At 39.5% G+C, this 27,630-nt stretch overlaps 1 protein-coding gene across 1 annotated transcript in view; it reads left to right on the plus strand.

The window, feature by feature from the left end:
• The first annotated feature begins 12,401 nt into the window (after nt 1-12,401).
• MID1 (midline 1) overlaps nt 12,402-27,630 on the plus strand; it is a 395,135-nt gene continuing 379,906 nt past the window's right edge. Inside the window, exon 1 of the mRNA XM_045855996.1 lies at nt 12,402-12,441. The gene's annotated coding sequence lies outside the window, so the exon portion shown is untranslated. The remainder of the gene's footprint in view (nt 12,442-27,630) is intronic.

Below are 27,630 nucleotides of genomic sequence, written 5' to 3' on the forward strand. Positions count from 1 at the left end.
CTTAGACGGGAGATTATGCCATGTTGACCCGCTCTGAAGTTCGATTTTAAACAGTGATTATATTCTTATTGTGTAGGCTACATTTACTTGAGCCTTGTTATCTGGCCTAAATGGTAATAGAGCAAGCAAATACATTTGTGCAAACACTGAAATAGACCTTAGGGGCTGTAAGGAGCCATAAAACAGAGCACTACAGTTTGGATTGAAGGTGAGTCTTATTATAACCAGAACGTCATTTTTAAGTATATTTGATTGATGATATTATTACTGTTGTCCCAATTGTCCCCCTTGCCCCCTCTACCCAGTACCCGTCTTCCCTCCAGCAATCTCCCCCGCCTTAGTTCACGTCCATGGGTCATGAAATATAAGCTCTTCGGCTTCTCCATTTCCTATACCATTCTCAACCTCCCCCTGTCTATTTTCTACCTACAATTTATGCTTTTTAATCCGTATGCCTCTTGCCCCATTCTCTCCCCTCCCCCTCCCCACTGCTAACCCTCCAAATGATCTCCATACCTACGTCTCTCTTCCTGTTCTGGCTGCTTGCTTAGTTTGCTTTTTTAAAAGATTTAGTTGTTGATAGTTGTGAAGTTGTTGCCTCTTTCTTTGTTCATGTAACAGATGTTAATTTTTTTTAAATTAGGACAAAACACACCAAGTCGCTTATCTTCAAATCTACATGTTACTTTCTGGATTTTTGTGTCACTCAACTGTGAACGAAAGTGGAAGGCATTCCAAGTAAAGTTGTGTCTGTTTACTAAGTGGAGTAAAACTTAAAACTGGCATGATGGAAAATTTCTTACTTGGGTTTTATTCTAAAACAAAACCCAAATTTTATTTGGCTGAAACCCATAGTGCATATTAGGCGCATGCTTGCATGCTTGCTCACACACACACCCCCCTCTTGATATGATGTTTCATTAATTCCCCTGTTGTGTTGAGTCCTACTAGGAACAAGTCATGTTTGGAACAGTGCCACATGAGAGAAGCAAATCCTTCTATCCAGTGGCCAAATAAAGAACCCCTTCTCATATCCCCACCTCTTTATTCGTCTGCTCCACCCTGCCCTGCACTGGTAGTGCCAACGCATGTATGCACTGCCAACAGAACCAGTTGGCTGCACTGTCTACTGATGGCAGATATCTTTCAAGGGTTTTGATCTGTGGGTTAAATGATATGCCAGTTTTGTATTCTTAATATCTGCTTTATAACCCCAAATTGCTGTGTGTAATAAAAATATAATTTGGAATAGCTAAATTATAACTTGGGTAAAATCTGAACTAACTTCAAACTATTTCTGAAAATTGAGTGGAACCTCAATTTATTTGGAGAAAGTAGGACCTGGGATTTTTTAGCTTCCACTTCATGTCAGAAGCAAATTAAATTTAAACAAAGCAGCTTTTTTATGGTTTATTTTATTTTATTTTATTTTATTTAAATTGAATTTAATTTTATTTTATTTATCATTGTTCAAGTACAGTTTTCTGTCCTTTACTCCCATCCCAGCCTGTCCACCCATCCCTCCCAACCTCCCTTCCTTTTCTACCCCCCCCCCTAGTTTTTGTCCATGTGTCCTTTATACTTGTTCCTGTAAACCCTTCCCCTTTTCCCCTGAAATTCCCCTGAAATTCCCTCCCCTCTCCCCTCTGGTCACTGTCAGCCTGTTCTCTGTTTTGGTGTCTTAGGCTATATTTTGCTTGTTTGTTTGTTTTGTTGTTTAGGTTCCTGTTAAAGGTGAGATCGTATGGTACTTGTCTTTCACTGCCTGGCTTATTTCGCTTAGCATAATGCTTTCCAGTTCCATCCATGCTGTCATAAACGGTAGGAGCTCCTTCTTTCTCTCTGCTGCATAGAATTCCATTGTGTAAATGTACCATAGTGTTTTGATCCACTCATTTACTGATGGGCACCTAGGTTGCTTCCAGCACTTGGCTATTGTAAATTGTGCTGCTATGAACATTGGGGTGCATAGGTTCTTTTGGATTGGTGTTTCAGGGCTCTTAGGGTATAATCCCAGCAGTGGAATTGCTGGGTCAAAAGGCAGATCCATTTTTAGTTTTCTGAGAAAATTCCATACTGTTTTCCATGGTGGTTGTACCAGTCTGCAATCCCACCAACAGTGCACTAGGGTTCCTTTTTCTCCTTAACCTCTCCAACATTTGTTGTTTGTTAAACAAAGCAGCTTTTAAAAAGACTTTTGGGGCAATTGAGGATAGTTGAACATGGACTAAATATTAGAGAACATTAAACAATCATAATTGATTTTGTTGCTTGTGACTACATTTTATTTTATTTTTTAAAGTCATTCAGGGCATTCATATTGAAATATTTCACAATGAAATAAAATAAAATGTGAGATTTGCTTAAAAGTACTCCAGAAAAAAAGTCATGGTGGTGCTTGATAAAATAAATTGGCAAAATCATTGAAGCTGGTTGATTCGTTTATGCAGATTTATTATATATTCGCTCTACTTCTGTGCAGTTTTTAAAATGCTAGAAAATAAATAATAATAATAACAAAACAAGTTATTTCCTGGATAAAAAAATCAATGTAAAAATACCTAGGATAATTTAGAACATCAAAACTGAAAGGGATCACAATAACATACCACTATACACTTATCAGAATGGCTAAAAACAAAAGAGACCAAAAAAATCTGACAATATTAAGTGTTGGCAAGGATGTCAAACGACTGTAATTCATACATTCCTGGTGGGAATGCAAAATGGTCAAGTTTTGTTGAAAAGAGTTTAGTACTTTCATATAAAGTTAAACACAGAATTATCATACGATGTAGTGATCCCACTCCTAGGTATCTGCCAAAGAAAAATGTAAAGTTATATTCAAACAAAAACCTGTATGCAAATGTTTATAGTGGCTTTATTCCTAATTACCAAAAACTAGAAACACCCCAAATACCCTACAACTGGTAATGAATAAACAAACAGTGGTAGATTCATATAATGGAATACTATTCAGCAACTAAAGGCATAGACTACTGATACATTTGTTGTCTTTGGTACAGTGCTAGATACCTTTCTGATTCTTGTTTGTCTTGGTTTGCAAGTCAACCCTATCAAAGGGACATGTTTGCATAAAAACATGGAAGCAAATGTTCATTACAGAATTATTCATAATAGTCAAAGGTGCAAAGAACCCAAGTGTCCATCAACTGAATAGGTGGACAAATTGTGGTCTAGCCATACAGTGGAAAGTACTGTTCCACTATAAAGAGGAATGAAGTGACTCGTGTGACAATGTGGATGAACCTCAAGAGCATTATGCTCAGTGAAAGGAATGAATCACAAACGATCACGTGTTGTATGATTCCATTTCTGTGAAATACCCAGAATCCGCAAATCCGCAGACACAAAGTAAGTGAGTAGTTTCCAGGGCTGGGAGGAGGAAGGAATGGTGAGGAACTGCCAAAGAGCACGGAGTGTTTTTTTTATTAGAGCAATGAAAGTGTTTTACAATTAGATAGTGGTGATGATTACCCAACTCCTTGAATATACTAAAAACCAATGACTTGTTCAGTTTCAAATGGTTCATTTTATGGTATATGAATTATATCTAAATTTAAATAAAAAGACTGAAGCTTCAATAAAAAAGGAACACATTCTTTTGAGGCATATGCATTATAGATCAAGTATCCATCAAGTTTTGGTCTTCAAGGTGACTTGCAACTAATCATGGCCCGTGTGTGTTGATTTTATTGTTCTACTTATTGGGGTTCTGAATATAATTTGGTCTCACTTTAATGCATTGCCATTAAGAATAGAAGTTGTTTCTACTCTTCATAAAAACATAAAATTATTGATTATCTTTTATGGGTACCGATCAGTCTTCATGAACTGATCCTGATGATGTAGCAAGGATTTCATGTTCATGAATATTTCCTGAATTAATGATTTTTTGGATGAGAACAAGCTCCATTTCATTTTAAGAGGTTATCAAATTTCCTTCCCTGTTATTCAATTCTTTCATTAAAAGAATTTTACCTGAATGTTCCTCCAGTTTGGACTGAGTAGCCTTAATTAGAACTGAAAACTTTTCCTTAAAACTCTTTGCCAGTTGCATGCAGCTCTCTGTGAATTTCTTCCAGCTAAATATTCCATCACTCTTTTGTTCATTAAAAGAAATTAATTCCAGCAGCTCAGCTTTGTAAACAACTTTGCAATAAAAAACAAGTGTTCACATTCAATGAATGCAAACCATTTTAGACAGGAAATGAGCTTCAGGTTCCAAATTCAGTGCCCGTGTTCCACCCAGGAACGTGATTAGAAAAATATTGGAATGGGGATTGTGAAGCTTTTTCTCTAAATAATTAACTGAAGACTTTTCTGTTCCTTCAAAATTGAAAGAAATAATGGACCTTAAAACTCTTTTGTGTGGTTAAGAAAAACTTCCTATGTGAGATATTCAGGTAAAAATGAGAAGAAACGTTACCCTTCATTTGCTGGGATGAGAAAGATTTTGAAACCGCTTCTGTCCACTGAATACTGTTTCAGGCAGCTGACGTGGATGGCAGTGATAAACTTGAAATAAGAAAGCATGGGCTCTAATCCCAGTTCCTTTGCTTTCCTGCTATGTGACCTTGGGACCTTATCCAATGAGGACAATACTGCTTCACTAGAAAAGCTGTTGTAAAATGTAATTGATGATAAATAGAGGAAACACGTTGCGTAGGGCCTGATAACCCCAGATGTAATCAAACTGAAATATTTATTGAGTTGTTATTACACGTGCAAACCACCATCCGAGTGCTGGTGACACCCTGAAGGAGAAATCCTTAATATGCCTCCCTTCATGGAGTCTACAGTCTCATGAGGGACCACTGCCAACTCCTTAGGCAATGGGAACACAAGTTTCCTTTCTTTGTTTCTTTTGGTCTTCATCTGTCTGAGTGCGAACATGAAATTGTATATGGTCATTTTCAAGGACACAAGTGAACAGGAATATTTTAAAGCAAATATCGTCACAATTAGACAACCGGAGAGTCCTGATTAATGAAACCACTAAGTGATACTCTCAATTTCTCTAGGGAGGTAAGCGAGAAACTGGAACAAATCAAGAAATTCTGTGCACTATTTCACCCAGGAGGAATTACCCCCCCCCGCCAAGTGGGGAACCAGCACCCCTTGAGGGAGAGGCGCTGCAATCCTGCCTCATTTTAGAGGTTTCCTTTGTAACTTTTGGACATGTTAATTTCATCAGACCCCGCCTTCCTATTTTATGTAAATGTTAGACTGTAACTCAAAGAGTTTCATAAATTTATCCACAAGTCCTAAAAGCATTGAAGAATTATGTCAGCATCTTTCACATTTATTATTTTTTTCCTTTACAAAGAGAAATCTGGAAATTCACTTTCCCCTCACAGCCAAGGAATTAGAGTGGGAAGTTTTGATCTAGATCAAAGTAGCACTGCTGGTGTGACTCGATTTTTATTAACTCAAAGCTTTGAAGCATGAGGTTGACATTAGTTTGTTTCTGAAGTTCCTTCATTCCTATTCTCCCGCATGTCTAGGTACTTGCTAGATTCCTGTGTATTTTATGATTTTATGGAATTTATCAGTGTATATTATAAATAATGGTGTTCAGCTCCACAGCCCAGGAAATGATTGTGGCTGTGATATTTCCTGTAAAATCTTGGAACATTTTGATAATTCTACATTTACTCAAGAATGCACATATTATTTTCTAAATCAGAGAAAAACACTGTTCAAATAATTGAGCTGATCTTTCAAAGTGAGTGACCCACGTGAAGGCTTCTCATATATGTCCCATGAAAAGCCCCTGGGGATCTGGAAGTCAAAAAAAAAGAAACTGAAATAGGTTCATGGCCTGAGCTGAAAAGCTTTCTTCTCACTCATGACTTACAATTTTGTAGTAATATTGCATCTTGAAAATACTCTCTTGTTTCACATTGTTGCTTACTTGAGGCAACTCATTGTTCTTGTTTTTGTTTTTGTTTTACCTCAAGACCAATGGTAAACCTACTCCTTTTCTGTTGAAAATTTCGAGTGTTTAAATCAAAACCTCCGAGTGGAGTCCTGAAATTGCTTAGTGGTGAATATTTTTCAGTAAAGCCATATCTCACAACCACATCTGCTGAACCATAAGGTTTGTCGGACTGCGGTCACCCTCCAGCTGCCCTGACCTACTTAATTTATGCTCAGAGGAATGCATGAGTATAATAATCAGAATATTCATAACCCTGAGACTCAACTGATTCTATAGTGTGTTTACTGGTTTGGGGGTATGAAACTTTTATTTTCCTCACAAGGTAAAATCAAATCACTCAAGTTTTTTTATATGAAAAACAATTTGCTTAATATTTCAACTCCAATTTTACAAAATAGTAGATTAAGACATGGATCCATGTATGTCTTACACCAATGCTCAATCTAATGAAATTTAAAACAGAAACACCATTTTGATATTTTACTGAAACTGACTCTTTTACTTCATATTAATTCTGCAAAGTATGACACAGGTTAGAAATTAAATTTTCAGGGAACTAATAAGCCATTATGAAAACTGAATATATCGAAAGATATTTTTCCCTCTTTATTCATTCCCCCAGATGAGTGGCCATGCATTTTGCCTATCGTGCATTATGTTTGCATCTGGATAACATGCAAGGCTGTTAAAATGATAAAGTATCATAAAGCTAAGTTAGCAAAGAATTCCAAAATGGTTTATGCAGCTTGAGAATAAATATACAGAAATATCTTCACTGGAGATCCAGTTATAGAGAAGGGATTTATTTCAGAGAATGGAGTAAGGCCCAGAGGGTGCAAGGAAAACAGAATGGATATGTCACTCCTAAAATGATTAGCTTAATGTTTTCTGTATATTCTGCTTCTCTTAGAGGGAAATAATTTGAAGTCCTCCTCTGATTCATTCTCCTCTATTTAGCCACCATTATGTTATAAAGCTTATATTTCAGATGTATAATGTTTAAGAAGAACATTAAACAAAACACCAGACCAAAGATAAATCGAAGGGTAGAGAAAATCTTAGTGTTTCCTTGACTTCAACTTACTGAAAGAATTTAAATCAAGAACTTGGTTCAAATTACTCATATCATAAAATTCCAGTTAAGAGGCCATTTATTAATAACAGTGGCTTACATTCAATTTTGGTTCAAAATATCTCAAGAAACCTCAACATAAGTTACTTCAAAACTTGAACATCCAGATAAAAGTGTGTACTGTATGCAATTTGGGGGGAATGTATTAAGAACATAAGTGATTTGGTTAAATTCCAAAGTGAAAGTGATGCTTACCTCTCTATATAGACATAGAGCAGTAATTAGATTTCTTCCAAGACCCTTCATTGTCAGGAACTCCCAGAACTATTGTGCCTTGTTTGAAATGATTGTAGTCATTTTTTTTTTTAGTTCTTTGTCCCTCTGGAAGGTTTTTTTTAAAAGATTTTATTTATTTATTTTTAGAGAGGGAAGGGAGGGAGAAAGAGAGAGAGAGAGAAACATCCATCTGCGGTTGCTGGGGGCCATGGCCTGCAACCCAGGCATGTGCCCTGACTGGGAATTGAACCTGCAACGCTTTGGTTTGCAGCCCAAGCTCAATCCACTGAGCTACGCCAGCCAGGGCCCTCTGGGAGGTTTTGTGAGTCAAGACAGGATTAACCAAGAGGTACTGAGTATTGAGTCCAAAGGCCATTCTGGCCCTGAGTGCACTGTTAGCTTCATTTGCTTCATAATTGACAAATGAACACCCACAGGCCAGATTTCACTGATTGCAAGACAAATCCTGCAATGCCCATTTCTTTTTTTTTTTTTAATGTATCATCATTTATTCTTCATGATCATTCAATGAGGGTAATGGCCCTTTTTTATTGTTGTGCAATTACAGTTATCCCCATTCTCCCCCACCCATTACTCTCCCCTGCCCTACCTACCCCCTCCTTCCACATTCAATCCCCCCATTGCCTCCATCCATGGGTCCTTTATACACATCCCTTCCTCGCCCCGGTATCCCCCTCCTGCCTCCCCTCTGGTTACTGTCAGTTTGTTCTTTATTTCCACTCTCTGGTTCTGTTTTGGTCTCTTGTTGGTTTTGTTCATTAGGTTCCACTTATAGGTGAGATCACATGGTATTTGTCTTTTACCACCTGGCTTATTTCACTGAACATAATGCTCTCCAGTGGCATCCATGCTGTTGTGACGGGTAGGAGCTCCTTCTTTCTCTCTGCTGTGTAATATTCCATTGTGTAAATGTACCACAGTTTTTTGATCCACTCATTTACTGATGGGCAGTTAGGCTGTTTCCAGCACTTGCCTATTGTAAATAGTGCTGCTATGAACATTGGGGGGCATAGTTTCTTTTGAATTGGTGTTTCAGGGTTCTTAGGGTATAATCCCAGCAGCGAAATTGCTGGCTCAAAAGGCAGTTCCATCTTTAGTTTTCTGAGGAAATTCCATACTGTTTTCCACAGTGGCTGCCCCAGTCTGCATTCCCACCAACAGTGCACCACGGTCCCCTTTTCTCCACAGCCTCGCCAGCACTTGTTGTTTGTTGCTTTGTTTATGAGGGCCATTCTGACTAGCGTGAAGTGGCATCTCACTGTGGTTTTAGTTATGCATCTCTCTGATGGCCAGTGATACTGAGCGTCCTTTCATATGTCTCTGGGCCCTCTGCATGTCCTCCTTGGAGAACTATCTGTTCAGATCCTTTGCCCATTTTTTAATAGGATTATTTGTCTTCCTGGTGTGGAGTCAAGTGAATTCTTTATATATTTTGGAGACCAAACTGTTGCCCAAGGTATCATTGGCAAATATATTTTCCCATATAGTCGGTTCCCTTTTCATTTTGCTGATGATTTCTTTAGCCATGCAGAAGCTTTTTATTTTGATGAAGTCCCATTGGTTTATTCTTCCCTTTATGTCCCTTGCTCTGGGTGAAAATACTGCTGCGTGGAATATCTGAGATTTTCCTGCCTACGTTCTCCTCTAAGATTTTTATGGTAGCACAACCTACATTTAAGTCTTTTATCCACCTTGAGTTGATTTTTGTGTATGGTGTAAGTTGGTGGTTGAGTTTCATTTTTTTGCATGTAGCTGTCCAGTTCTCCCAACACCATTTGTTGAAGAGGCTGTTTTCACCCCATGTCTTTACACACTGTCTGTGGCTGCATTCATACTATAGGTGAAGAATTCAGTTGTTGAACAAAGAGAATGTACCCCACAAGCCCAACATATTTTTTCTCCAGTCTTTCACAGAGAACAATTCTCACTATACCAGCTAATCTTTTCTATTTTCTTTTTTTTAAAGATAGAGTTCTTTTTTAAAGATTTTATTTATTTATTTTTAGAGAGGGAAGGGAGAGAGAGAAACATCAATGTGCAGTTGCTGGGGGCCGTGGCCTGCAACCCAGGCATGCACCCTGACTGGGAATCGAACCTGCGACACTTTGGTTCACAGCCTGCACTCAATCCACTGAGCTAGGCCAGCCAGGGCTAATCTTTTCCATTTTCTGATAGCATCACATTTGCCTCATATCCTTGCTTTCACCCAGGCTCCTTAGTGCCCAGCCCTAATCCCCATGAGATCGTGGCCTATGTTTTTTGTCCGAAATGTCTTCACTATGCCTGCCACCATTTGTCTGAACTCTGTTGGTAGTAACTTGTTTTTTGACCAAACACCTAACTGCCACCAATCTGCTGAACCTTTTCTGCCTATACTCTCTGAACCCCAGAAATTCTTTCGTTCCAGGCTAGCATTTCTATCTCCTTCAGATGGACACTGACAAGAATACGCCCTCCTCACATCATCAGCACCCTGTCATGCCTGCCCTGGCTCTATGTTTACGTTTAAACTCTAGGACTTCCCATCTGGTACATGTTTTGCTTGTCTCTAGGGTAGAATCCCATCAGGGGGTGGTGGCATAGTATCATGTTCTGGATACCCAATTAATGATGCGTGCCGTCCTGCTGGTCTACGTAAAAATTATGTAGCCTGTTTCCGTCTTTTTTAATCTCTTGTCTTAAATGGGGAAGAAGCAACAAGTTTTCCTTACAGAATTCCTAATAAAAGCTGACAGAATGTTGGAAATAGAATGTCTAAACAAAACAGTCCAAAATAGAATTATTAAAACCTCAGTAATAATTATCTGAGACAAAATCCACCAACCAGCTCTGGTTGCTGTGGCTCAGGGGACTGAGTGCTGGTCCACAAACTAAAGGGTCGCTGGTTCGATTCCTAGTCAGGGCACATGCTTGGGTTGCCAGCAATGTCCCCAGTGGGGGGCATGCAAGAGGTAACCACACATTGATATTTCTCTCCCTTTCCCTTCCCCTCCTTCTAAAAATAAATAAGTAAAAAATCTTTTAAAAATCTACCAACCAATGTTAAAATGAGTGGGTAATTGTCTAAAAAGAAACAGGATATTTGTTTGAATAGTATCTCTCCCAAGATATTTAGTAATTACAAAGGAAAAAATAGTAAGTTCATAACAGAGAGTCCTGGCAGGTTCCTTAGCCAGGTGATTAAAGTTGACATACTCAGTAATACAATGTACTCCCAGATATGACACCCTAAGAAAGGCTCATCTTGTGTAGCCTCCATTTCTTCCTTCATGTTGTGCCTGAGCCCAATCAGTTCTGAGAGCAGCCTGATTGCCAGTGTTTTGACCTCTGCGTCAGATAGGTTGTCTGTTTCCTCATCACTTAGCTCTTTTTCTGGAGCTTTGATCCGTTCTTTCATTTGGGCCATATTTCCTTGTGTCAGTGCACCTGTTATTCTGTAAGGGACAGAGCCTTAGGTGTTCACCAGGGTGGGGCAGCCCTGTTTGCTGCATCGTGGTGCTGTCTGTGGAGGGGTCGGAGAGGGAACAGTGGTGCTCGTTCTCTCTGCTCTAGCCCTACTTTCTTAGGAACTCCTCTGCGAGACTGGGAGTTTCTCCCACCATCACAGCCCCTACAGCATTTTATGGCTAGAGGTTTTGAGTCTTTAGTTTCCCATTCAGCCAGGCCTACCTCATGCATATGGTCCTCTGCCTTGCCCCGCGTCCTCTCCTCTTGGCTTCCCATCTCTGCCCCTCCTACCAGTCTGGATGAACATTTAACTCCTTGGTTGTTGGAGCTCCATGCAGTTTTATTTTCTGGCACTTCTGGCGGTTTATTATTTTTAAATTGGCTGTTATCCTTCTTTTGGTTGTGCAAAGAAACAAAGGGTTTCTGGAACCTGTTTATTTGTAGATATTATTGATACTATTGACATTCCTTCCTTCTTTATTCAGTGTATATGTGGACTCCATCCCGTGTAGAGTGGCATGCTCGTCAGTGCCTTGTGGCCAGTATCAAGTGACCTCACAGGAGAAGCCTGGGACTGCATGCTGGAGGAGCCGCGTTGCAGTTTCATCTCTACCTCTGTCAGTAGGGGAACCTGGGGGGGTGGAGCTGCAGCTCCCCTCAGAGAACTGGCTCTCCAGATTTCTTAGATGTTTCAAAAATACAGCTACCTTGCCCGCCTTTGGAGATTCTGATTCATTAGCTTTTGTCTAGGATTGTGATGTTTTCAAACAACAAAGTTTGTGATGTGTAGCCAAGTTTTAATTCCCCAAAGGTGCTTTATTGTAAGCCTCATGAGGGAAGCATTTCCAAACACGTGGGCTGGTAGAACCACCGGATCATTATTTATCCCAGGTTCCATGGGTGGTTATTGTGATCGCAGAGTTTGGGAAGCACTCATCAAAGGGAAGAATTGGAATGCAGGCTTACATAGCTGTAGACAGTATGATACAGATGTAGATTTCATTATCTTTCAGTGTATCCACTGATGGCAGGTTCAGCACAACACACGTGCAGAACAAGTGATGACCTAGACTGGAAACAGTGCTGTGTTCATCTTTTGAGGAATTTGACTTCTCTGAGCTTATAGAGGCAGGAGGAGTCTATGGAATGAGTGGTATAAGAGAAAGGAGGTACCTTTCTTTCAAAATCGTGAAGATGAACCCTGGCAGTCAGGGCACTGACATTTTGTAGGTACTATCGTTGATATGCAGACCATCTGAGTAGAAAAGTGATTGTGTTCTCAGGAGACTGTGACCTCTCTTTCCAGGGTAAAGTCAGTAGATTGCATGTAGTTCTTCTAATACAGAGTGTCCCAAAGTGCCTATCATGGAGCATTAGTTCTGTCAGATGATCATAGTTCTGCGAAAGAGGTAATTTCATGAAAAAGGAGTTGTGTGGACACGTGATTTAGGAAAACATGGCATTTTATATTCATTTCTTGGAGATCCATAGCACACATTAGAATATTTAAGGCTATGATAAATCCTGCATGCCTAGTTAACATCGTTTAATCCCATATATTTCAAAGTAACTTTAACATAGATTTCTTTTTTTAATAGATGGACCTATTCCCATCTGGAGACCGTGCTCCTTTGAGAACATTGAGGAACATTGTTCTAAGGTATGAATGTTTCCCTGACATTAAGGATTATTTATGAGATTTAATACAGATGACAAGGGGCAGGCATTTACTCTATTCTAAGGAAATGAATTGAAACAAAAAATTAGGTACATAGAAGAAAATGAATTTGTTTAATAGCCAATGAAAAATAACTGGTGGAAATAATGGCAAGAAAAAAGAAAAGAAATTTTGCATTCTCTATGTATGCCTGTTCATATTATGCAATTGAGGGAATCAAACAAGTTATGGACCCCTAATTTCTAAATCAAGCAACAGGCATGATGAAATACTGCTGGTTACTCTTTGCTGTTAGTGTCTGTGGATACTACAAAGGGATATGGGGCACAGAGCTTTTAACAGATGTGTGATTTTAATACTGAATGTTGACTGAGTCCCTAACATGCACTAGGGTCCGGTCTAGTGCTTTGCATATTTTATGTGGCTTAGTCTGCACAATAGCCATATAAGGCAAATGTTGATACTATGCTCATGTTTTCTGAGGTCGGGTTCAGGAACTTTTCTAAGTCACACTGATAGGAGTGAAGCTGGCAGCATCCCAGAAGGTCTAAGCTGGACCACTATGCTACATGGCCTGCAAACCGCACGCATGGGTTACTGGGCTTGGCGCTCTTTTAAAATTTCGCACTCTCTATGGGTTTACTTTAAAATCTCTGCTTTGTTCAACCTAAAATGTATATTTTTAAATTTATATTTTCATCTATTTGAAAATATGTAAATAAGTGTATACAGCATGTGTTCTTTGGTTTAATCAACATGTACGTAATACCTACAATCCATAGATATCCAGAACATCCCATGTATTTGCCTTAATGTTCTTATCTCATCAAGAAACCTCCCACCCCTTGCTTTGGTAGGAACTTTGTGTCTTGAAAAAAAAAAAAAGCTTGGCCATCCTACGTTAGTGGCAGGCCACATGAGTAATTTCAGTCTTGTTTGGGCTCTGCACATGGGCAGATTTCATAGTCTGTCATTACTTCCCAGCGACGTGGAACTAAAGACCTTTCCTTGTGTTTGTTGGCAACTTTGGGCTCCTTGGTCACACTGAGGTATTATGAGCATGAAGAGCCCCTGCTGGGTTAGCAGGGGTTTTAGGCTAGCATGCCACACAGTATTTCAGGCAAATGCTGCTTGTTCGTTTTCTCTTGGTTGAGTCTGGTCTTCTCCCATCCCTTTGGATATTTATTTACGCTTCTGTTGTTTTAGAATGCAGGCTTTCTTGTTCCGTGGGATCCTTTCAAAATGTGAAGTCGACCATGAGGATGACAAAACACTCTTATTGAATTATCTCTTCTCATTTTGCCTTATTCCCTGCGGTGTCTTGGTAGGGGGCTGCAGTAAGACTGGCTACTGATGGGGTGCCAAGCTGTTCACTGTGTCACGTCTGTCGAATGTACACATGGCGAGAGCTCACGTTCAGGGCCAGCTATGTCCTTGGACAAGCCCCTTCCTTTCCAAATCCCTTCTAGGATGACTTTCCCATTTCCTGTCCTGCTGATCCCACCCTTGGAAGGGATTTGAGGTCTGGAGTGTCTTTGATGTTTGCTGTCCATGCCAAAGCCTCCCCGGGAGACCAGAGGCTCTCTCCAGCCTGTGCAAATGGGTTTTAAAAGTCAGTGCGTCTGCCAAGCTGTTGTGTTCCTTCGCTCTCCCTTTGATGTCCGTCTAGCATGGTGCCTCGTAGGCCTCGCCCAGGGCCTGGCCTGGAGCAAGTCCCCATTACCACTGGCTTCGTACGGAAACCTGCATACAAAAAATGCGTCTAGAATCCCCCCTTACCCACTCAATATTATTTCCTTCTTCCCATCCCGTCTTCTTCCCTCTCCCCTTTACCGCGGCAAACAAACTTTTGCCAGATGTGAAGGCATGTCAACACGAAAATAAAGCAAAGCAAAACAAACAAACAAGTAAGGCCAAGAGGAGATAAGAGCGTGGTTCCTTTAGATAACAGACTGCAGAGGTGGGAGACATTTGTGTCATTTTACTCACATAGTGAAAACCTGTGGTTTCAAGGCTTCAGATCTTCTGACAAGGTTTTGGACTCATTCAGGAAGCCCAGTTTAAATAGATTCTGTTCTTGTTCTTTCTGAGGTGTGAGAAGGGTATTTATGGAGGGGCTGATCCAAAAATAAGGTGTTAAGGAATTAGAAGATTCCTTTCACGTATATTGACATGTACGTGGAAATCTATTGATGACTTTCACAACATTCTTTTTTTTAATGCTTACTAGTTGGGTTCCACATAAACATTTTTTTATGAAAGTGAAATAAAGCACAAGGCATACAATTATAAAGGATGCTACGTTACATGTAGAGTTTGGATAAGGCACTGATATCATTAAAAATATACATGTATATACAGATGCTCCTCGACTTATGATGGGATTACAACCCAATAAGCCAATCATAAGTTGAGAATATTGCAAGTTGAAAATGCATTTAATAGTACTCAGTTGTTGACTCTCATGATCACATGGCGGACTGGGGGCTGTGGCTCACTGCCGTTGCTCAGCATCACGGGAGACTATTACACCGCATATCACTAGCCCAGGAAAAGATCAAAATGCAAAATCTGAAGTATGATCTCTACTGAATACATATCGCTTTTGCAGCGTCATAAAGTAAAAACGTTCTAAGTTGAACCATTGCAAGTCAGCCACTGTCTGCACTTTAATTCCTAGAGTCAGAGACATCAGAATGTTCCAGTGTCACTCCCTGGAGGGGAGGAGTACAAAGAAGGATGTTGCGACGTGGTGAGGTTTAAAGGACTTGACGCCAAGGTCACTCACGGAGCTATGTTTTCTCTCAAGACTTTCTCTAAACATTCTCTTCCCTTTTGTCCTGACTGATGATTCTGGTTCTGCTCCTTCTGGGAATCTCTGACATCCTTCTTCCTTTTTAACTTGAATTATTCTACCTAGTGAATGTCATTCTTCATTATTTGTTGTTTCCCTCCAACAATTTCAGCAGATGCTGCTCCTCCTCCTTTTCCATTTCTTTGAGCTTATGACAAGCTTGCCTATTTCTCCTTCGGTCTCTGCTGTCTCTCTTATCTTGGTTGATACCTAAAACGAATGACTTGCCAAGTGTAGATTATTGAGACGAGCTTAGTGTTGGCAGGCTTGAGCACTGGGAGTATTTGCCAGGGGGCTGGTCCAGTTGTATAGAGCTGTAAGATTGACAACACCTTGTTTCTTTGACTGATAATAAATAATGCAGGGAGACATGCAGTGTTTAAGTGAGTAAGGGCAGAAATATTAGTTCTGTTGGCTCCTTATTAACTATGAAATGGGGAGGATCAGACGCACACATAATCCAGATACCAAATTTGAATGTGTGCTTTCTAACATTCCAAACTTTCACGTTTCAATCACCAGGGATGTTTAAACACTGGACTGAGCCACCAGGCAAGTTGTCCAGATTACTTCTGAAATCCTCCCTCCAAATCTCATTTGCTAAAATGGGCTCTGTCCCATTCTTTACCACTTTCTTGTAACCCAAACTATTCTGGTTGAAGATACGTGTTTTCATGGTTCAACCAACCTTCCGAGTGTAAGAGAGAAGATCATCATTAGAAGTGGCAGCTCAGCACTTGTGCTACTCCATGCTCCATCCTTCTGGGGAGGTCGTAGCTCAGAAAGTTCTGCCAGAGGAATGTTCAACACACAGAGTGTGGTCTCTGGCAATGTCCTCTTATGGTTATGGCCAATTATGTTTTCAAAAGGAAACAGATAAATATATAAATAAATACAAAAGGTAAAAATATATAATACATGCATTTATAATGTTTGTATATTTATTTATGAATTTATCTAAAAGAAAATCTACTTCCTGCTAGAGTAAAAGGATGATTTGTCTATGATAAAAATCATGGAAAATAAGAAAGAGGTAAAGGAACCATTGGACCAAATGTCCAAACAACAGAATGTTGCCCTAAATACACAGTTTTTCAAATTCTTTATAACTATCTATGGAAGTTGTATAATGTTCCTTGCACTGTCTTAGATATACTAGTGTCTAAAAAATAAATATGAGAGATTATCTTTGCAAACAAAGGCCTTACTATTAAAATAAAAACAAAAATTTTGCATTAGGCACCCAGATGGCATTAAAAAAATGTCGAATGAAATAATATGCATTCAAATTATGGTGCTCATAAGAATTGGAGACAAAATACTTCATTTTCACTTAATGCCAAAACCAATACAAATTTAGAAATATTTGCTCAAGAGAAATAGCTCAGAGATTTCTCAGCAATATGTCCCAGCCAGCAAAGCTTATACTGTATAATTTACTATCCTATCTTTTCCTGGAATATAATAATAGCAAATAGAGACCAAGAGAAACAAAAGGAGAATTAGGCAAACAGTAGGGTCATGATTCATTTTAGAAATGTACTTAAACTCAACCATGCCCAAAGTTGATTGCAAAATATCAAATTAAATTATAGTCTTTTTTGAAACCCAAATGGGGTAATTCAGAAGATGGTCAGAAGACAAATTGGAAGACCAACCAAGCCTGCCTTACAAGCACTTGATAACACTGGAATTAAGCTGCTGTCATACACTGAATGCTTCGGCCTAGTATTATATGTAACTGTAAACATTGAAGGTTCTGAGACACAAATGTTCCAAGCTTGAACATTGTTTTCTATACAGAGATTTTAGATTATATTACATTATATGTTATGGTGCAACAGACAGCCAGTCCTATACCCACAAACATCTGCTGATTCTTTTGCTGTATGGGTTGGTTTTCCCAGGTCTTCTAATACTCAGCTGCTGCCTGGGGGTGTCTAGCTGTTATGTAAACAGTCTGTGGTTGGTAACAGAAAGGAGTACTTTTCCCTTGGGCTTGGGCATTTTGAATGGCTGTGTTACATAGACCATGACACTAACTCCAGCAATGTTTGGAGGTGATGACACAGGTGACTCAAATTTAAGACCAATTTCTCTGCTCTTGCATCAGCATGTCCTTGGTTTTGCTTGGAACGTAAGAATGTGGTAGAAGATTACAGACATTGAAATTCCGTTGATTTGTATAGCAGCCTTATCTATGCAGAATGAGAATTGAACCTATTGTGTGCTCAAGGGTGAATGGATCTCAAAGCATGAGGTTTAATAGAACATAATGTATATGAATGAGTTCCCCAGTGCTCTCTATTGGAAGTCCAACCCTGCTGGCATGTGTGGATATAAAGTCACCCCATTAGCCATAATTTTGAAAGATAGGCTTTTCTGCTGCTTGTATATGTCTGAAACTGAAGATAGAAAGCCAAAAAGAAATTTGAGATTGCAAGTAAACCCTAAGCTCTAGAAACCCTTTGTTATAGACAGGAAGGGACATGTGCTCATTCTTTTCATGTAGCTAAAAAATAGATGATCAACTTAAGTTTAAATATAATTTATCCTGAATTCCTATGGCAACTCATAACAAGTTAATTAAGTTTACCCAGGTGCTAAAATGCACTAGTGGGCCTATTATTTTGTAGTTGCGTTTATCACACTCTAGAAAAACAGCGACTATAGAAGACATATGTACATTTGAGGAGATGGGTAGCTAATAATCCTTGAATGTTTAATATGTGCAAGATTAGTTCTACTAAAAAAATTCTAAGTAAAATTTTAGCAAATCAAATCCAAGAATATACAAAAAGGATACTATATCATGATCATGTGGGGTTAAGCCGAGGAATACAGGTTCACATATAATATGAAAATCAACAGTACAATACACTACATTAACAAACTGTAAAAGAAAAAAAACTGTGACTTCTGGCCAAGATTGAGGCGTAGATAGACACACTGTGCTTCCTCGCACAACCAAGATAGGAACAACAACAATTTAGAAACAGAATAACAATCAGAACTGATAGAAAATTCATCTGAATGGAAGTCAGACACTAAGAAGTTAAAATAGACCCGTTCATCCAGACTGGTAGGAGGGGTGGAGTCGGGCAGCCGGGTGTGGGTAGTGGCATGGAGAGCAGAGTGTGTTGGGACCGGGTGTGTAAGGCATCCAGGGCACGCAAGACCTCAGAGGGTGGACCCTGAGTGTGCTAGCAGCAGCTGGCAGACCCTGGCCCAGGGTGGCAACTGGCAGACCCAGTGAGGTGGGAATTGTGAAGCAAGGCACTGCGCACAACCCAGGATCCCAGCGCTGGGAAATAGAGCCTTGGGGCACTGATTGAAAACACCTGTGGGGGTTGAGGCACAGGGAAAGACTCCCAGCCTCACAGGAGAGGTCCTTGGAAAGTCCCATGGGGTGCACAAGCCCACCCACACGGGAATTGGCACCAGAGGGGCCCAGTTGGCTGGGGGGAAGCAGCAGAAGGGACTGAGGTCCCTCCCAGAGTGGAGCAAGTGCCATTGTTCCCTCTTGGATCCCGCCCCCAAACACAACGTCACAAGCCAGCAACTGGGGTGCCCTCCCCTGGTGAACACCTAAGGCTCCGCACCTCATAACAGGTGCATCCAGACCAAAGGAAAAAAAAAGATGGCTCAAACAGAACTGAAAGCCCCTCAAGCAGTACTTTTAAGCGACCGAGAGATAGCCAACCTATTAGATGCACAGTTCAAAGCACTGGTGATCAGGATGCTCACAGAATTGGTTGATTTTGGTCACAAATTAGATGAAAATATGAAGGCTACAATAAGTGAAATGAAGAAAAATGCACAGGGAACCAATAGTGATGGAATGAAAGCTGGGTCTCACACCAATTGAGTGGACCAGAAGGAAAAAAAAACATACAACCAGAAAAGAATGAAGAAATAAGAATTCATAAAAAATGAGGAGAGGCTTAGGAACCTCCAGGACATCTTTAAACAATCCAACATCCGAATTATACGGGTACCAGAAGGAGAAAAGGAAGAGCAACAAGTGGAAAACTTATTTGAAAAATAATAAAGGAGAACTTCCCCATTCTGGCAAAGGAAACAGACTTCCAGGAAGTCCAGGAAGCTCAGAGAGTCCCAAAGAAGTTGGACCCAAGGAGGAACACACCAAGGCACATCATAATCACATTAGCCAAGGTAAACATGAAGTAGAGAATCCTAGAAGCAGCAGGAGATAAGGGGACAGTCACCTACAAAGGAGTTCCCATCAGACTGTCAGCTGATTTCTCAAAAGAGACCTTGCAAGCAAGAAGGGGCTGGAAGGAAGTATTCCAAGTCATGAAAGGCAAGGACCTACACCCCAGATTGCTCTATCCAGCAAAGCTTTCATTTAGGGCAGATAAAGTGCTTCTCAGATAAGGTCAAGTTCAAGGAGTTCATCATCACCAAGCCCTTATTTTCTGAAATGTTAAAGGGACTTATCTAAGAAAAGAAGATAAAAAATGTGTATAGTAAGTAAAATGACAGCAAACTCACAATTATTAACAATCACACCTAAAACAAAAACAAAAAGAAACTAAGCAAACAAGTAGAACAGGAACAGAACCATGGAAATGGAGATCACATGGAGGGTTAGCAACAGGGGAGTGGGAGGAGGAGAGAGGGGGGAAAGGTACAGAGAATAAGTAGCGTCGATGGTAGGTAGAAAACAGACAGGGGGAGGGCAAGAATAGTATGGGAAATGTAGGAGCTGCAGAACTTATGAGACATGGACATGAACTAAAGGGGGGCAATGTGCATTGGAGAGGGTGTACAGGGTGGAGGGGAATAAAGGGGGGGAATTCGACAACTGTAATAGCACAATCAATAAAATGTATTTAAAAAGAATTCTGATAGAAACAAAAGTTTGACAATTCTAATTTATATAGATCCATATTTTCCAGAAGATGCTAAGGGTGTTGCATTTAATAAAAGAGAAAAAAGCCAGCAGGTTCAAGTTAGGAAATACCACATAGTGTAAAGTGTTATTCCTTTCTTAGAGATTTCTAATGCATATTAGCTTATTAGAAGTCCTGCAGTAAAGAAGTCAGTTTCACCTGGCATTTCCAAACTTATTTTTCCATGGGGGGAAAAAATCACACACACACCAAAAAAAACCCAAAACAAAACAAACAAACAAACAAACAAACAAACAAAAAAACCCACTGTGTGATAATCTTAATGTGCAGAGAAATCATTTGTCAAAATCAAATATTCATTTCTGAGAAAACCTCTCAGCATATAGGAATAGAAGGGAACTTCCTCAACCCAATAATTGACATCTGTAAAAAACCTATAGCTAATATCATACCTATAGTGAAAGACTGAAAGCTTTCTCTTTAAAATCAGAGACAAGATCAGGGTGTGTATTTTCACCACCTCTATTTAACATTGTACTAGAGATTCTAGACAGAGAAATTAGTTTAAAAAATAAAGATTGGAAAGGAAAAGGTAAAACTCTATATTTGTATATGACATGATGGCCTACGTAGAAAATCTGATGGATCTATGAAAAAAGCTATATGGGGTGTAAAACTGAAAGCACCAAATGAACAGAGAAGAAAAAGAAACAAAACCTCATAGACACAGACAACAGGATGGTGGTTACCAGAGGGAAGAGTGTTGGGGGGTAGTAAAGGGTAAAGGGCATCAAACACATGATGGTAGCAGATTTGATTTCGGGTGGTAAGCACACAATGCAATGCACAGGTCGTGTATCCCAAAATTGTACACTTGAAACCTATATAATCTCATTAACCAATGTCATCCCAATAAATTTAATTAAATATAAGTAAATGAACTGCTGGAGATAACAAGTGAGTTTAGCAAAGTTGCAACATAAAAGATAAATATTCAAAGTAATTTTACTTTTATATGTTGACATAGAAAAATAGGAAATTGAAATAAAATCTCATTTACAATAGCATAAAAGTATGTAATGCTTAGGGATAAATTGGACAAAATATGTAAAGGACATATATAGTTAAAATTATACAACACTCTTGAGAGAAATTAAGTAATTACCTCCGTAAATGGTCAGATATGCTTTGTTCAAGGCTCAGAAAACTCAGTAATGTTAAGATGTCATTCCCCTGAAAATTGATCAGTAGATTCAATGCAATCCTAATCACAATCCCAGTGGCTTCTTAGAGATAACTGATGAACAGATTCTAAAATTTGTATGAAAAATGCACAGATCTTAAAATAGCCCAAACAACTTTTACAAAGTGGAACAAAGATGGGCCCACATTACCAACTTCCAACAATTATTGTTAAGCCACAGTAATCAAGATAGTGTGGTCCTGACATAAAGATAGACAAATACGTTAATGGAATAGAGAATTTAGAAATAGACCTATATATATGTGGACAACTGAATTTTGACATAGGTGCAAAAAAGTCAGTAGAGAAAGCACGGTGTTCTGAAATAATGGTAATGGAGCAATTTGATGTCCATATATACCAAAAAAAATGAACTTTTATCTATATTTCATACTATATATAATATATTTTTGATCTATGATCAAGACGTAAACCCTAGCCCTGGCTGGTGTGGCCCAGTGGACTGAGTGCCAGCCCGAGAACGAAGAGGCTGTTGGTACGTGCCTGGGCTGAGAGCCGGGTCAACAGGTGGGGGTGTGTGAGTGACAGCTGATTGGTGGCTCTCTCACGCACTGATGTTTTTCTCTCTCTCTTTCTCTCTCCCTTCCCCTCTCTCTAAACGTAAATAAATCAAATCTTTTCAAAAAGAAAAAAATGTAAAGCCTAAAACTATAAAACGCCTATAACAAAACAGAAGATAAACTTTTTGTGTTGGATTATACAAAAAGGCTGCTTAGATACAATACCAAAATATGATCTGTAAAAGAACACACTAATAATTGGACTTCACCAAATTTTTAAAAAGTGCTCTTTGCAAGTCCCTTAACAATGAGATTCAAAGTAGAGAATCAAAAACTAAGTACAGACTGGGATAAAAGATTTGCAAATCATATGTATCATAAAGAACTTATACCCAGATAATGTAAACAACTCTAAAACTTAATGAGAAAACTAGCCACCCAATAACAACAATTAGCAAAAATTCCGATACCTTGGATGCTCTTCTCCATGCCCACTTTCAGAGGCCCATGATCCTTCCAGGGTGTGGGTTTGCCGTCTTCAACAATTGTGGAAAGTGGGCAGGGAGCACGGGGAATCCATACACTGGGGGTTTTATGGGCCAGTGAGTGTGGTGTCACCCCTGCCCACATTTTATCGGCCACACTTTAGTCACGTAATCACACAGAACTGCCCAAGGAAATCGGGGGATGGATTTAGCAAAGAACTACTTAATCTCTTCCACATTCTGCATCACTAGAATTAGCAGTTATCACTAGACACCTTAAGGTGGCTTATGGCAAATAAAGAATATTCTGTAGTAATCCCCAAATGTATAAAATCAGTAGCACAATACCATTGGTTTGACCCAGTTCAACTCTTTTTCCCTTCCTTTTTTCCTCATGACTTCATAGGGGTAAACAAATATTCTTTCAGGTTCAATAGGGTTATGGAGATATCTCTTTTTTCATCTCTAAATAGGATAATTCTTGTTCTTTGCCCTTAATTATGCCTAGTATGCACAGTAGAGTTTGGAAAAAATATTATTTTTCATCCTAGGCTAGCAGCTCCTTTTAGGAAGACAACAATAGACCACTTGAGCAGATGTTGTCCCGATGACGTAGTCCGTGCAAGAGAAGTGAACAAGGATCTAGGGGGTATAGCCAATATCGAGTGCAGAGCAAAGATTAAAGAGATGAGGCCAGGCTGAGAATGTGAAAGATGCGGCAAAAGATTGGAACTTACGGAAAATGCTAAGATGAGGCTATGAACCAAAGATTTTAACAACAAGGATGCTTAAGATTCAGCTTTACATCATTCTGTGTGCTACAGGGTAAACAGCATTCTTTGTCCGCAACCTTCAACAAAAAAGTGCTGCACACAGAGCCAGTCTCTTTTGTCCTGTGAGCGGCTTCTAACATAAGGCAGTAAGAAGAACTATGTGTTCAATCAGGTCATCCAAGAAGCAGATAGGCAGATGGAGAAAATGGCAGTGAGAGATAAGGAGGCGAGAGGCCAGGAGAGCCTTTGATCATCTGATACCTGTGAAGGGAGAGAAGGGAGCTCAGGACAGAGGCCTGCTAGCCTGCAGGGCAGCTCTGAGACAGTCAGGGCCCCGCTGAGGCAGGCCCCCCGAGCAAAGCTTGCCCATCAGAGAACGCGCATCAGACAGGAGCCTGGATCAGTCCCCTTCTGTGCTCAGCCTTTGGCTGGGAGCGGCCCGAGTCAGTGCAGCCTTGGCATACATGCCAGGGTAGATCTGCAGGCACAGCAGCTGGCGGCTGTCCGCTAACTCCACTCTTGGCAGCAGATGCTCTTGAAGGGGGACCTGGGTGGTGCAACGCCCTGGCCACCACAGAGGATAAGCTCGGAAGGGTGAGGGGGTCCAGACACTGAAGTAGTTCATCAGAAGCAGGAATTGGAGTGAGAAACAACTAGGAGAAATCCGAGCCCCTCCTCCCACCACCACCACCCTCCCCGCCAGAGCTTCTCTCCTGTGGCTGGGATGCAGGTACAACCAGTTTAATGAGAATCAAAGGGAAGAGCAAGGCTGGGATGACATCTGAGTTACACCCCGGCTCTTCTAGACTACAATAGGGAAAGTTCCGTCTCTTCCCTTTAATCCGTCATCTGTACATCGTGTCGGGTAGTGCCAGCAACTCCAAAGTGGATGTACAAGCTGTCCACCAAAACACCTCCTACAAAATCATCAGCTGTGAAGGAGAAATAAGAGGTGTCTAGTTGTTTTGGAGGTACTTACTATTTAATCTGTGGGCATAACTACCTATGTGCTTTGCAGACACCTTTGCTTCATACCAGATGCATTTAGATACAGTCCCCAGTTCTGGGCATAGCTGAATGCGGATGCCAGTGGCTGATGCAGATGTAGCCCTTTTGAAAGTTGCCACAAGGACATAAAATGGGCATTACGTTATCTTAGAGAATTCAATGCTCATCATGATAAAAGAAGTTACTTTCTGAGTTGCTGTCTGAACATAGTATTACATTTTCACCCATACCATTATTGTTACTCTTCCCCTCATAGCAAAACGCTAAGTTGATCTGCATCTTAGACCTGACATTTATCTTAGGAAGGGTTGGTTTTCTCTTTTGAGTGTTGTTGTTTTTTTTTTGAAAGATTTTACTCTTTTTTATTTTTTTAAGATTTTATTTATTTATTTTTAGAGAGGGAAGGGAGGGAGAAAGAGAGAGAGAGAGAAACATCAATGTGCGGTTGCTGGGGGCCGTGGCCTGCAACCCAGGCATGGGCCCTGACTGGGAATCGAACCTGCGACGCTTTGGTTCGCAGCCCGTGCTCAATCTACTGAGCTACGCCAGCCAGGGCTTGAATGTTGTTTTTAGAATATATTGTATTTGTATCAATATCCTGATTACTCTGCAGACATTAAACTACAAAAAGCACTCATTTTAAACTTTTAAAACATTTAAGGTTTTATTGTGGTTTCAGACTTTTTTTCTTCCATTTAGACAACTGTGAGCATTTCCAGGGATGATCTCAGTTCTGGGCACATGAAGGACAGTCATGTGTTCCAATATCAAACCCAGATGGGTGCAATTTGTAACACCCATGACAGGTTTCGCTGCTTCAGGCTAACCAGCTCCCCATGATTGCCCAGGACTTTCCCAGGCACTGAAAGGCCTACATCTTGGGAACCTCCCCAGTTCTGGGTAAATGGAACAATTAGTCACCCTATCTCGCTCTTACCCTCAAACAAAAGAAGCAAGTGCCATCAGCAGGGTGGCCATTCTTGCCTGACAATTACATTCCTGTTTACTTTCCAAGGTGGTGAAAAAGCAGGATTCCTATAGATGTCTTTCATTGCTGTCACGTTATTTCAAAAATTTAAGAATGATATTGATATAGGATATCTAGTAGATTTATTTGTATTTATTGAGTTATCAGAATACATTCTTCTTAAATTCTGAACATAGTTTTAAAATCCTGCTTATTTTCTAAAAGCAATGAAGGGATGCAAATAATTGTGTTTTCAACACTCTACATATATATTTACTATTTGTCCTCTCTCTTGAGTTTGATTATATGTATTCAGCTTCTGACTCCTTGGAGTTACCCTACATGAGAAAAATCATATTAACAGTAAACTGAAACATGCATACAGTTCTTGCTCTTTTTAAAGTTCAGTTTGTGTGTGTACGTATGCATATATGTATATATTTCATGGCATATCTTGCAAATTAATATATCATAAGGGTGAAAAATGTAAAAAGTGGTGGTTTATTCCTCAAAACAAATTCCATCCAAGTGAATTACCATTTCAGTTCACAATGTAACAAAGCCAATTGGGAATTTCCAGATGCAAAAGAGGTAAAAATGCCAACTTTATTAAAATGAAAGCCAAAGCAGAATCACAGTCTAAAATGGAAATGGGATTGAGGAAAAGACTGATTTTGTTTGGCATGTACTGTAAAATTCTAATTTCATGTAGGTTAAAAAAAATGAAACTTCCACTCCTATGTAGTCATAGAAGGAAAGACAAGCCCACACTAAGCAGATTGTCCATGGCTCTTACATTTTTATGTTAATTGATTATTATTAATAACATTTGGGGGTACAATTAATTGATAATGGCACTGGAAAATTCCACAAACTAAAACAAATTATTTTAGTAGCGATCATCAGAAGCAAGATGCAATTTGATCTTGGGAGACCAACTTGGACCTACCACATATCTGTACGTATCCTAAAGATGAAGTCATAGAGAAGTCACATTTTTTAGAAAAGATTGGAACTATGAGTACAACTTTTCCATAAACCAAAGAAAGCCAGGTTTTTTCAGTGCTTAAGGTGTGATTTTTCTCTTAGAATATAACCTACAGATGAAAGCATAGGGCAGCCGCGTTTTACAAAGATTAGAAGTGAGCATACTTTGAAAAGCCAGTCATCTCTGTGACTTCGGCTGTGATTTCCCTTAGAATGATGACCTAAATAGTGTATATGGCAATGAGCTGAGAGAGTGTATAGTCTGTAAAATTTGAAGTAGTTTCATACATAGTGAAAAGATGCTGAGATTTGGAATAATGTTGACCTGGGTTCAAATCCCAATACAATTTATATATATATATATATAAATATGCATATAAATATGCATGATATTCATATTATTATATATAATATTATATAATATCATATAATATCATATAATATTATATAATGTTATGATATTAATATTATTATATATAATATTAAACACAGGTAATTGAATCTTGGATCATAGGACTAGTAAGGAGCAAAACTAGCATTTCAGTACAGGACACCTCACTTCAAAATATGTTATATAAAAACTAAAAAATTTTGACCAGCAAAAAATCTACCATATACAAAGTTCAGAGACAAATGACAAATATGGCAGATAAACAGCTGGTTTTATTACAATATAAAGAATTTTTTATGAATCAATACTTTAAAGGCATATACAGGCAAGTCACAGAAAGGACAATGTACGGCTTCTTTTTTAAAAGATTTTATTTATTTATTTGTAGAGAGAGGGGAAAGGAAGGAGAAAGAGAAGGAGAGAAACATTAATTTGTGGCTGCCTCTCGCACACCCCGCATCAGGGGCCTGTCCCGCAACCCAGGCATATATACCCTGATTGGGAATCAAACTGGCGACCCTTTGGTTTACAGCCCACACTCAATCCACTGAGCTACACCAGCCAGGGCACCAATGTATAGCTTTTAAGCAAATAAAATTCTAACTTCAACCATAATTAAGTAAATGTATATTAAAACAACTAAATACTCAAGGTTAAAACCATGCCATATATAGGAGAAATGTCGGAAAACAGGCATTCTCTTTCACTAGGGGCATCGGCTGGGGATTCTCTTTAATTTACCTTAAACGATGACAAGGATGTAAGAAATATTATCCTATAATTAAGAGAATACCTGGGGCACAATGACTTAAATAAGTCCAGGTTTACTTTTCTTTCATAATTCGAAGTTTGGAAGCAGCTGGCTGTTGGTTCAGGGGCTCCAGATTTTGATTGTCTGCTATGGCTCTCTTGGCCTTCCCTTCATGGTGGATGACAAGATGCCTAGCACAGCCCCGGGAACCATGTCCGTAATCAAGTCGGTAAGGAGTGAGGAGGAAAGAAGTGCAGCGCTGGCACATCTATCATTTTAGCAGGGAAATAAAAGCTTACTTTGACAGGTTCCAG

Source organism: Phyllostomus hastatus, unplaced genomic scaffold, assembly GCF_019186645.2.
Source record: "Phyllostomus hastatus isolate PE091 unplaced genomic scaffold, TTU_PhHast_1.1 phas_scaffold_12, whole genome shotgun sequence".
Lineage (NCBI taxonomy): Eukaryota > Metazoa > Chordata > Mammalia > Chiroptera > Phyllostomidae > Phyllostomus > Phyllostomus hastatus.